Raw genomic sequence first — 12,900 nt, forward strand, 5'->3', positions numbered from 1 at the left:
AGTTTAATGTCTCTCCCCCTACCTTTGCTATCTCTTATTTAATATCTCCCTCCAAACATGGTTATACCCTTCAAATTTTAAGCAGGCTAAAACCCCATAATCCCATGTAATTCTCTCTCTCTCTCTCTCTCTCTCTCTCTCTCTCTCTCTCTCTCTCTTTCTGTGTGTGTCTCTCTCTCTCTCCTCTTAGCCACATATCTTGTGCCCAACCTTGTTGACTCCATTTAATCACTTCCCTATTACTCCTTCACTAGTTTCAGCATCTGTCTCCATTATGCTATTAAAAAATGTTCTTAAAATAATCAATGATTTTCAGGTCCCTAAATTCAACTGAAGCTTCCTGTCCTTATTTTATGTAATCTCCAGCATTATTGAGTAGTATAAATTACTCCCTCATTCTGGGAACATTGACTACTTTTTATTTATTTATTTTTGCTTCATGAAATCTCACTCTTGCCATTTCCTTCCTACCTCTCCAGCTATGATAACTCTGTTTACTTTGTAGGTTAATTTAATTTATCCCCTTCTACTAAGAGCTGGAATTTCAATTCTAGGTTGTCTTTTCTTTTATTTTATAATTTCTCCTTAGTGAATATCATTTATGTCCATGGTTTCTATTATCAACTGCATGCAGATGAATTGAAATTTCTATTTCCAGTGCTGAGGATCAGCTTTCTATATCCATTTGCCAACTTAGTCTCTCCTCTTTGACACATCAAAGGCACTTCAATTTCAACATGTGCAAAACCAGACTCATAATCTTCCACCCTCATGTTAAGGTGGTTCCCTTCTGGTATCTCCTAGAAAAATCCAATTGGGTAAGCCAGAAAACTGGAATCAATCTTTATGCCTCTTTTCCTCAATATCCAATTTCTGTAAATTCTATTTTCCAAATATGGCTTGAATTCATGTATATGTTTCAATATCTACCACCATTATCATAATAGATGCTTTTAAATATTTGCTGAATGGCTGAAGAAACAAATGAATAAATTAGTAATAAAAACAACAAGGTATGAATGTATAGTGTTAGGGGAGATTAAGTAGTATTCTGAATTGCCTGGTTTGTTTCAGTGCGATATAATAGTAGAAGGGAAAACCAGAAAGAAAAATTGGTGTCAAGTCTAGGTCTTTGAGTTTGGATTTTATTTTGTAGGTACTAAATGGACTTGAGTGTTTCCTTTTTTTGATTTTTTTGTTTTTATTAAGGGGTGTATTATACTTTAGAAATTCAAGCCCCACATTGGGTATAGAGATGACTTAAAAATAAAATCTTAAAAAAAATGAAAAGTGAAACTACCTCTCCCTCTCCCCCAAATCTCACTTTGAAATCTCAAATATAGTGTATAACTATATATCCCAGAACTTTGCATTTGTATCCATATTAAACAAATGAGATAATACTACACTGATACGTTTGCACTTTAACTTTATCATTTAATAATATATTTTGGTTATCTTTCATATCAGTGTACATAGATTTAACTGGTTTTTAAAAGCAAATAGAGATAAAACTAGTTTTTTAAAACAATATTGCCATATCCATTGTATGGATGTACCCTAATCACATAAATTCTTCTCATTCATTTATTAGGGATATGTCGTTTGCTTCCTTTCTTAGCTTATATAAACAAAAGTATACTGAAAAAAAATACTCAGTTTTTCTAACTTGTCCAAGTATATTGGCACAATAGATTCCTATGATGGAATTAGCTGAATCAAATGGTGTATGAATTTAAAATGTGAATATATATTGCAAAATTGCACTCCAAAATAAGTGAACACATTTGAATTCTCTTCTGAATAGTGTACATTTTCTAACTTTTCCACATTTGTCAATATGATAGGTAAAATATGGTATTGTTTTGCTTTGTTTTTCATTTCTTTATTCATGAAGTTCTGTATTTTCCTTGTTTCTTCATATTTCAGTTTCTGCAAACTGTATGATAATTCTTTGCCAATTTTTAACAACTGAGTTATCTCTTACTTAGACAATTGTGGAAACTTCTTACTATAGAAATTAGATTTTTTTCTTAAATGAGTTAAATGAAAAAATGAATAAACGAGTTTCTACTATTTTTCCAATTAGTTATTTGGGGTTTTTGACTTTTGGGGCATGCAAAACTCACCGGTATTTATCTATAAATGTTTGTTGAACGAATGAATTGATGTACTCTTGATTGAGCTGAACTAATACTAAACTAAAGCCTCATGAGGTCTGCACAATGATTAATCCCCTTCTCTAAACTAAAATCCTCTAATACTAAACCTTAAGAAAAACCTTTCCAAGTTTTTCAGAGGCTCCATTTCACAGACTTGGAGCATATATAAAACAAAATGAAGTTTCCTCGTTAAAATTTTGTATAGAATTATTCATCATTAGCCGACATGAAGTTAAAACCAATTATTTATTGGGAATCCTTTCCTTCTTCAACCTCATTCAGACTTGATGGAGACCATCTTTGAAATCTCTTATTCTATTATGACTAAACACTAAAATTCCTCTGGTAGTTCTGTATGATTTATATATGGCTATAAGCATAAGTCATGTAAGACAATAAAGTCTACACCACTTATAAGAATGACTCATAGGCTGCCATACTGTATGTGAGATTTATCAAGAGCATATCACCATTTTGTCACCTTGTTCCTAAACGCATAAATGAATTTCAGATAACACTTATCAGAGATGAAAACAGATAGGCTAACATTAGTTGAGGCTACCACTTTATAGGTGAGCATAAGGAATGAAAATACCTCAACATAAAGCATATCTCAACTGTGAGGACATTTTTACCAGAGCAGACAATTAGATCAGCAAAAAGGGGGATAAACTCACTAGTTTATCTGCCATAGTTTGATATCTCTTTTAGAAACACTATAGACAGTAAATCAGGAAGGCTGAACCTAAGAACCTCATTTCAGGTGACAAATGTCTTTAAATAGCAGGGGGCTGTAAAAGAGTCTATGAATAAAAGGTGAATTCAATTTTGCCCCTGAACTACCTCACAAGTATTAGACTATGCTTTCATTTGATTGCTCTCTCAATGTAGTTTTTCTAAGTACCCTGAGTCTCTGTCTTGAGCCAAATTATACCTAGACCACATTTTTTGTTATATCTATCCTTCTTATCATCCAACCCATGTGATTCATCTCTTTCAGGTCAGTGCAATGTCAGCTCAATAAGGAGCTAATACATTTTGCAGATAATAGCAAGGATACAACATTCAGGAAACACTTGAGAGAGATTCTCAATGCTCTACACTCCCCTTGCCACCTACCCCCAAGTTAAATTGATCTGCACTGTATTTACCAAAAAAGCTATTGCTGATTATTCTGTCCTTTTGTGCTTTGTACTTTAAGTCTAATAATAGCATGCTATAGTAGTAACACTAATCATGACCTGCACTTAACAGAAAAAGCTGACCTTGAAGGTCTCAGATAATGGCATGAGGATCCTCAGTTTGGGTAAGCTCATAGAAATGAAAATGAGGGGATAGAAAGTAATGATTATACTGTAAGTACCCAACATATGTTGATCGCTCTATTATGAGTATTTTATATATTTTCCCATTTAATGCACATAAAAATTTATCATTTGGTTGTTATAACCCTTCCAGTTTTAAAGAAGAGAAAACATGCTCAGGAATGCAAATTATTGCCCCAAAGTATAAAGCTAGAAAATGTATCAGCCAAGATTTGAGCAAGTCTGTCTAAGTTCAAACCCATAGTGCTTTCTGCTTTGCCACCTACCTTGTCTCCCCACCTCCTCAAACTAGTTTCTCTGATGCCTCTAGAAATCATGAACCACTAACAGATCAAAATTCCACAGAAACAAATTTAGATCAGACGTAGAAAATGGCTTAACACTGTATCTATGGTGACCATCTGTCCTGGATAGAAAAAGTTTCAATTTAAATAGTAGTTCTATTACACATTAACTGTCACAAAATTAAAATATTTCACCAATCAAACTATACTTTTTAGATCATCTCCTGGTCTGGAAGTATCACAAAAACTCAGACCATATCTACTGAGTTTTCTTAATTCAGAAAGTAAGGTAACTACTCCTATACTCCTTGTTGTACCTTCAAAAACAAAACAAAAACAGTAAAACATAGGACTCATTTATAAAAGTGAGGGGGGAAAACAGTGTATGTCAAGAGGCTTCTTGTTAGGATTAAAATTTTATTCTCTATGATGCTAGTTTTAAAAAGAAATTTTTGTAACAGGTGAGGAAAGACACAGCTTAAGAGAACAGATAGTTGTCTTTGAGGTAGTTACATATTTTATTCTGTTAGAACTATTGTGATATAATTTAATCTGGGGTAATACGGAAGCAGCAGATAAACTTCTCCATTAGAAAATCTGTTAATTTGATAAAGAAGCCTACTTTTTCTAAAGCAGCAACCTCTTTGACCTCAGCCACAGGAACTTCTTACTTGACATGTTTCCAAAGGCAAGGGAAATAAAAGCAAAAATGAACTATTGGGACCTCACCAAGATAAAAACTTTTTCAGGGCAAAGGAAACAATCAACAAAACTAAAAGGCAACTAATGAAATGGGAGAGATATTTGCAAATGACATTTCAGATAAAGGGTTAGTATTCAAAATCTATAAAGAACTTACTAAACTCAACATCCCAAAAAACAAATAATCCAGTGAAGAAATGGGCAGAAGGCATGAATAGAAACTTTTCCAAAGAAAACATCCAGATGGCCAACCTGGATGAAAAAATGCCCAACATCACTCATCATCAGGGAAATACAAATCAAAACCACAATGAGATACCACCTCATACTGTCAGAGTGGCTAAAGGTGACAACATAGGAAATAACAGATGTTGCCGAGGATGTGAAGAAATGGGAACCCTCTTGCCATGTTGGTGGGAACGCAAACCGGTACAGCCATTCTGGAAAACAGTGTGGAGGTTTCTCAAAAAATTAAAAATAGAATTAACCTATAACCCAGCAATTGCAGGACTAGGAATTATCCAAAGAACACAGGAGTGCTGATTCGAAGGGGCACATGCAACCTAATGTTCATTATAGCAGCACTATCAATAATAGCCAAAGTATGGAATGAGCCCAAATGTCCATCAATTTATGAATGGATTAATATTTGATATACATACACAATGGAATACTACTTGGTGATGGGAAAGAATGAAATCTTGCCATTTGCAACAACGTGGATAGAACTGGAGGGTATTATGCTAAGTGAAATAAGTCAATCAAAGAGAGACAGATATGTGATTTCACTCATATGTGGAATTTGAGAAACTTAACAGAGGATCATAGGGAAGGGAAGGAAAAATAAGATAAAACAAAGAGGGAAGCAAACTATAAGAGACTCTTAAACCTAGAGAAGAAACTGAGGGTTGATGGAAGTGGGGTTGGAGGGTGAGGGAAATGGTTGATGGGCATTGAAGAGGACACTTGTTGGGTTGAGCACTGGGTGTCATATGTAAGAGATGATTCACCAGGTTCTATTCCTGAAGCCAAGACTGCACTGTTTGTTAAGTAACTTGAGAATAAAAAAAAAACCTGCTTGTTCTAAATTTGCGTTTACATTCTAATTTTAAAATAACAAGTCCTTAGAGTACAGTAACCCTTCGTGAAAAACTATTTCTCTAAGCTAGTAAAGATGCTCACTCAACTTGTCTGTTAAGAGTTTTTGCTTTTTGAGTAGTGTAATCTTCCACAATTGACAATGAGGCCTGTGATTCTGTGATTAGGAACTAATTCCACTGGGGAATTCTTGTTTGAATGCAATATTCCTGGGATACATAATGTATTAACTTATTACTTCTATTAAAACTTTTCATAATTCATAGGATTGATTTCTAAACTACCAATTTCCAAATCGTATGGCCTGTTGTAGGAAGAAGGGAATGTTTACAAGATTAGAAAATTCTGATGCTGGGGCACCTGTGTGGCTCAGTCAGTTAACCTTCCGACTCTTGATATGGACTCAGTTTGTGATCTTGCAGTCCTGGAATCAATCTCACCCCCACCTCCCACGTTGGGCTCCCTATTGATAGTGCAGAGCCTACTTGGGATTCTCTCTCTCCTTTTCTTTCTGCCTCTCTCTCTCTCAAAATAAATAAACATTAAAAAAGAAAATTCTTATTTCTGATTAGAAAAAGGGAAGGATATAGATCTTGGAAAGGTGCTTAATTGAGAAGGCCAGGATTGAGGGTTGGGATGCCTGAGAAGACGGATGGTAAAAACTAAGATAGGAAGGTCAAAAACAGCCCATCTACTTGCCAGTTGTCAAAGTATGACCTTGGGAATAGGCATCACAGCATCCAACTGTGACTCAGAAGGAAGAAGAGCTGCCTTTCCAGCTGGAAATGATTCCATCTAAGTTGCTTCTATAACTTCAGGAAATGAAAATACATAATAGTAAGTCTGAATAAAAATGTATGCCTCAAAATGAAGATGAAAAACAGCTGTGATCTCTTTCACAACAATCATTAGACTTTACAGATAGATGGGAACAGAGATGGAATGATGGACAATCAAATGCACTATTAACTCTGGCACATTCTAAATATTGGCTGACTTTTGAAGCTTGCATGAAAATCAACCTGATAGAAGCACTACACATATTCAATGAATGTTAAAGTGTATTTGGCAAAAGTATTTAACATTATTCTCCTCGAGCTTTTCCTTATTTCCTTAGATTACTTCCAGTAAGTCTGTTTTCTTCATGCCATGAAAAAAATGAATCATTTGAAAGGGAAAGCCATAAAAATTAGATTTTATAGTAAACGTGGTTTTTTTTCTCTTTAACCAGCTATCAATGGGAAAGCTCAGATTTAATGTTTATAGAGAACTGATCTGTTACTTCATTTTAATGATTCACTGGACTGTGTTTTATTTATCTACTTTAAAGTGATAAATATCTGTGGTATCCCAGAAGAATGCAAGTAATCTACGTATATTGTCTAATTAGTTTGAGTGACTTGCTTTTGCAAGCTTGTTTGAAGAAGGGTCATTCAGTTTGCACCCCAACACCACCATTCCTAATCTACCACCTATTACTGGCATACATGCTTTCCTGTCACTTTGTGATATCTTTGAAAATAACACTTTAAAATGTCTTCTGCATCTGGCAGCTAATAAGTGTGAACAAGAATCAGGAAAGCACTGTGTTACTAAATATTAAAATCACCAGAATGTAAGACTCTGCCAGTCAAAACTACAGGTGTGTGAGTAAAGCAGTTGCAGCATAATGATTTTCTTAAGCCAAGAATTATTTGTCTTCAATCATGCTTATGAATAATTTTGATTTATTTTTTATACATTATAGAAAAAGGTGCCATTCTACTTCATGCCCTATGGTATGGTGACATATAACACTGTAGGGTACATTTTCTAGAAGCTGTTGTATTATGTATGGAGGCATAAGAAGAAGGAAAGGGGATTACTCTGTGCCATAAAGTAAATATGGACTATTTGAATGCACAGGATGATGCCTTTAAAACATGGTGGTACCTTTTTGCCTCACATGTCATGTGCCTCCACAGTCAGAGACATATACAGTGATTTGTAAGCAATGTGTTTCCTTTAGCCAAACAGGTAAGTCCTTATTTGTGTAGACTTGGTCAGACCAGGTTCCTGCCAATGAAATGTTGCAAATACATCTCTGTCACCTCATTTGTTATGCTGAATCAGCACTCTCTGGGCACTGAGTTTTCTTGAAAGTTTCTTCAAAATATTACACACTGGAGGGGATACTTTCACAAAGGCTGATTTAGCAAGTGGAACAAGAGAGGAAGTGAGAGATTTATAGGGGTATTTCAATGCTGGAAGGAGCCCTGCTGACGGATAAGAGGATGATTATGCAAGTTAGGCTGTGTAGCCTGAGCTTCCAGAGAATGAGCTTCAGTCTCTTCATTTTGTTTGAAATTAACACTCTGTGGCCTAGACCTGTACTTTGCTGCTTATAGCACAGGCTTTCCATCACACTTGCATTTGAATGATACTTTTCACTTTTTAAAACATTTTCATATATGTTATTTCATTTGTTCTTCTTCATACAACAGTTGGGTATGCAAAACAGGCATGATTAGCCAAATTTGACAGATGAAGAAAATAAGGCAGAGGGAGATTAAATAACTTGTCTGAGATCACATAGTTAATTATTGACAGACTTGACACTAGATTATAATCCAGGTTGCTGGACTTCCATTCTATGAACTTTTCAACATACATACTGTCTACATGTTTAGACATGTAAATTCCATATGGAGATAGAGATAGGACAAGAGGGGAAGAGGGAGAAAGAAAGAGAGAGAGAGAGAGAGATTGCAACATATCAGGGATTGTGCAAGGTACATTAGTTACCTTTATGAATAAATCAGTCTCTGCCTTCAATGGAAAGTAAGAAAAAACAGTGTAAATTCAAATAACTGTTTAAATCTTATGCATTAAATCACATGCTATTGACCAGCATGTGAGGAAGATAGAATCTCTGACTTGTAGATTTGAACATAGGTGTTAATTTCAGCTGTGATGCCAATTTATTTCTAGAGCTATTGAGCATATTTCACTATTTCATTAATTCCTGGTAGGGTTTGTTTGTTTGTTTGTTTGATGTTAAGATCCCAAACACTGATAGAAAATTTCTTAAAAGTAGAGAGCTATAAAAACAAACAAACAACAAAAAAGGTAGAGAGCTACATTTCTAGAGTTACTGAGCTCTTGGGTTTATAATATCAGATACTCATTTGATACTTCTTATATGTAGCACAGTCCAGAATGGTAAGTCACATGGGAATCTGATTAATTCTGCCTTGCCACAAACAAGTAAACAACTTTCCACTCCTAACTGTCTTTAATTTCACAAGTGAAACTTTTCAATGTGTATATTGAGTTTTCTTAAAACATAGCTTATGCTGCATCTTACTAAGAAAGCTAATATGTTATTAACACTATCTAATTAGGGAAAACTGAAATCCATTCATTTATTCACCAAATGATTATTGAGCACCATTATGAGCCAGAAACTATTTTTATGTGTTCAGGTGCCTGCTCTCAAGCATTTATAGCATAAAGGGGAAAAGGTAGACATTAATAAAACAATTGCACAAACATAAAGTTGCAACTATTCCAGTTTCTGTGAAGGAAAGTCATATGTGTTATTTGAGTTTATAATACATGTATTTGACATAGTCGTGGCAGTCATGGAAGTTTGTCCTGAAAATATCAGTTGAACCAAGACCTGAGGAATAAGGAGTTAAATAGGGAAAGAGTTTAGGGTAGACATTCCAGGAAGGGGCAGCATGTATGACAATAACACAGGAGGACACTTTTGTAGACTGGATTATTGGCCCTTAGCATGGGATGAGAAACCAAGAAAATAGTAAATTCAGCAAGAAAAAAAATAGACTTTATTTGAATAAAATCAGAGGATTTTATGTAGATGCTCCCAATTTTCTTTTGGAGAATGTTCTCCCTATAACAAACTCCTTTCCTGAAGGGCTATACTTCCAATTACCCATTTTAATCATTTATCCAACTGTTCCAAGAAGTGTCTTTAATTCAATTGCTTGAATGGGAATAGAAAATTGGGGTTTACCCGTGTTATGCCAATCTATTTGGTCACTTGGCATTGTCTCTGTCTACTGGTGGATGAAAGATGTTTTTTCTCTAATCAGGACAGAAGTCAAAAGGGACGTCAGATTCTTTGAAACTAGCAAAATGTTTTACTTTATTCTAGAAAACCTGAACAGTCCATTCTGGGCAACAAGAGCTAGTCATCATACAACAAAAGTAACTCTACACTAAACACAGCTTTATAAGTCATCAAAGCAATTTAAAAGATCATTTTAATGTTTGACAGAGTCAATATCTATATCACTGTTTTGTGATGACATGCAGAAGCAGCAGTTTACTCAGCTTTGAACCTATGCAGCAGTCTCAGAAGATGAGTAAAATCAAATGAAAAAATGATAAGAGAATAACAATGAAAGCCATTCTGAGAATCTGAAAGTAAGTGGGTACTGTCTCTACTGAATGCATAAGATGTAGCAAAAAGACCAATGTGAAAAAGTCTTGTCTGCTCCTATCAGACCAGCTAGCCTTTCTGGATGGCCTTGCCTGTTTCCTTTGATTCACATGCTACAGCCTTCACAGATCATTTACACTTCACTTATTAAGCCTTACTTATTATTTATCACTCTAGTATCTTCCTTCCCCAAGGAAATTATGAAGTCCTTGAGGACAGAAACTATGTCTTCTTTCTACTCTCTTTGTTATCTCAGGCACTTTTCCTAATTCTATGTATACACAACAAACATACTAAAAACTGTACTTGCTAATTGAGAAAATGTATTATATTGTATTAGAGATCATCCAACTGATTTGGCCAAAATTAAATGGCTAGTAAATGGTGAAGCCTGTATTTGTACCCTCGTCTGCCTGGCTCCAGTAAGGTCTGAAGTCACACAAACCCAGATCGGAATGCTGGCTCCACTAAGTATTTAGTTGTGAGAAAACCATAAACTCATTAAGTGCATACAATGAGCCAAGCACTATGCTAATTTTCTATTATTATTCAGTCTTCTCAACAATGTTAAAAGGAAAGTGCTTTTATTATTCCTGTATCACAAGAGTATATCAAGACCCAGAAAGGCTGAGTAATCTGTCCAAGGTCACAGAGTTAATAAGTAGCAGAACTGTGATACAAACTCAAGGTGTTTAATTCTGAGCTCATCAATGTAGCTGGTGTTGCCTCCTTAATTGTAATCAACATTAATTGAATATGCAGTAGATCAGATACTCCTGAACTCTTGGAATTGTATGGAAAATTTTACTCTGCATATGCATATTTCCCCTGAAAATTGCTTTCATTAAGTTCTCAAAGTTGTCCATGAATCCAAAAAAAGTAAAAGGACACTTATTAGAACCAGGGGGAGGATCATGGAGATATAAAGTAGTGTAGCACATGTTCCCTGCATTCCAAGAGCTCATGATTCACTTGAGGAGCTGAGATGTTAAAAGAGGTAAATATGGTATAAGATACAAGACAAGATATGTTCACTTCTAAATAAGCAGCTTGGAAAGGGAAAGATAATTTTAGTTGAGGCAATAAGGAAAGGCATCACAAGAAGAGAGTAGATTTGAGCTGTGTCTTGAAATACGGGTAAGATTTTAAGAGGTTTAAAAGGGAAAAACAAGCCTTGCAGGCTGCAGGGGTTGAGGATGTGATGTGAACAAAGACAATGTCACCTGATGTTGATACAGTTTGTGAAACATCTATAATTTCTCCTTACTATTCTAGCATAGCTCTGAATGCACCTGCTCACAACTGATTTTTATAGATGTCCTGGTGACTTAGAAGGCTTGGCAGAAAGTTTTGCAGAGCACCTGTTTTAAGCTAGTGGTTTTTGCAACCTTGCATTCAAGCATCCCAAAGCCAAAGTGAAATTAAATTAATTTGACCCTTAAAAATTACATTTGTAATAAGGAGAACTAAAGACCATAAAATGAAGATAGCACAACAAAACAGAAATCAAATTAAGAGGCTGTCCTGAAGACCTTTAAGGTGAGGAGGACCTTTTATGCATTGGGTGTTGTTAAATCATACAGTTCATTTCACAGTGACTTGCTTTTGATGCAGTCTAGGATGAAATGTATTTCATTGCTCCTGTGCATAATTAATATCATTCTGTAGTCTTCATCAGATAGGTCACCTCTGGATATAAAGTAATTATATTTTTCCAGAATTTCTTCCTGTAATGGATGCTCAAAACATACTTGAAGGACCATAGAGGAGTGACTGAAGAACTGTAAATAATGTCCTTTAATGAATTTGGCGTTCTTGTCTACCATTCACTCATTCATTTATTCAAACATTCATTCCTTCATTCACCCATTAAATCAATAAATATCTATTCATCTTTTTGTTTTGTTGCCTGAGTATCTATTGCAATAAGGCACTGTGTTAGGCACTGGGTATATGAAGATGAGTAAGACAGGTTCTATCTGTTAAGTTCACAGTCAAGTGGGGAAAACTGGCATATAAGCAGATAAACTACACTGTAATAGGCTAAATTCTCATTTTTAAAAGTGCAGGAATTCTAATTTTAAAAATCTTGGTATTGAAAGAGAAAACAATACATGTAATAAAATAAATTCAAGGAGTACAAAAGGATTTATAACAAAAAGTGACACTATCACCCCAAACAGTCCCCTATCCAAAGGCAAACACTATTCACAGTTTCTTATATTTCTTTCTATAAATTTTCATTACACATATGCACATGTACACACATTATGCTCATTCATCTGCATCTTGTTTTTTTCATTTAGGATATCTTGGGGACTTTTCCATATCAGTACCCACTTCTCACTCTCTTTAATAACTAAGTGGCATTTTATTGTGTGGATTTAATCCACATTGACTTAACCAGTCTCATCTTAAGTACACCTTATTAGTTTTCAGGTGGTTGCTATTTCAAAGCAAAGAATATTCCAATAAAAAGCTTTGTGTTTATCAATCATTGTGCAATACATTCCTAGGGGTGGAAGTTTTGTTAAACAGGTTATTGCATCTGGAAAATATTTCCCAATTGCCTTTCAAAAACTGGTTTGTTTTCATTTTATTGTAGTACTAGGGAAGTCTAGAAGTGAGAGCAACTAATTCTGCCTGGTAGACTAGGGTAGCTTTGACGAATAAGGGGAGTTTAAGTAGGTATTAAAGAATGAGTTCACCAGGTAGAGAATATGCACACAGACATTCTAGGTACAAGGAATGAAGTTGAAGACACTTGAAAGAATGTAGTGTGCTCAGGGAGAGTCGACAAGTCCTATAACTGTAGGGCATACTGATTAGAGGTAAGGACAAGAGGTGAGATTGGAAAGGCAGGTTAGAGACAGATAATAAAT

This window comes from Prionailurus bengalensis, chromosome X (assembly GCF_016509475.1).
Source record: "Prionailurus bengalensis isolate Pbe53 chromosome X, Fcat_Pben_1.1_paternal_pri, whole genome shotgun sequence".
In the NCBI taxonomy this organism is placed as follows: domain Eukaryota; kingdom Metazoa; phylum Chordata; class Mammalia; order Carnivora; family Felidae; genus Prionailurus; species Prionailurus bengalensis.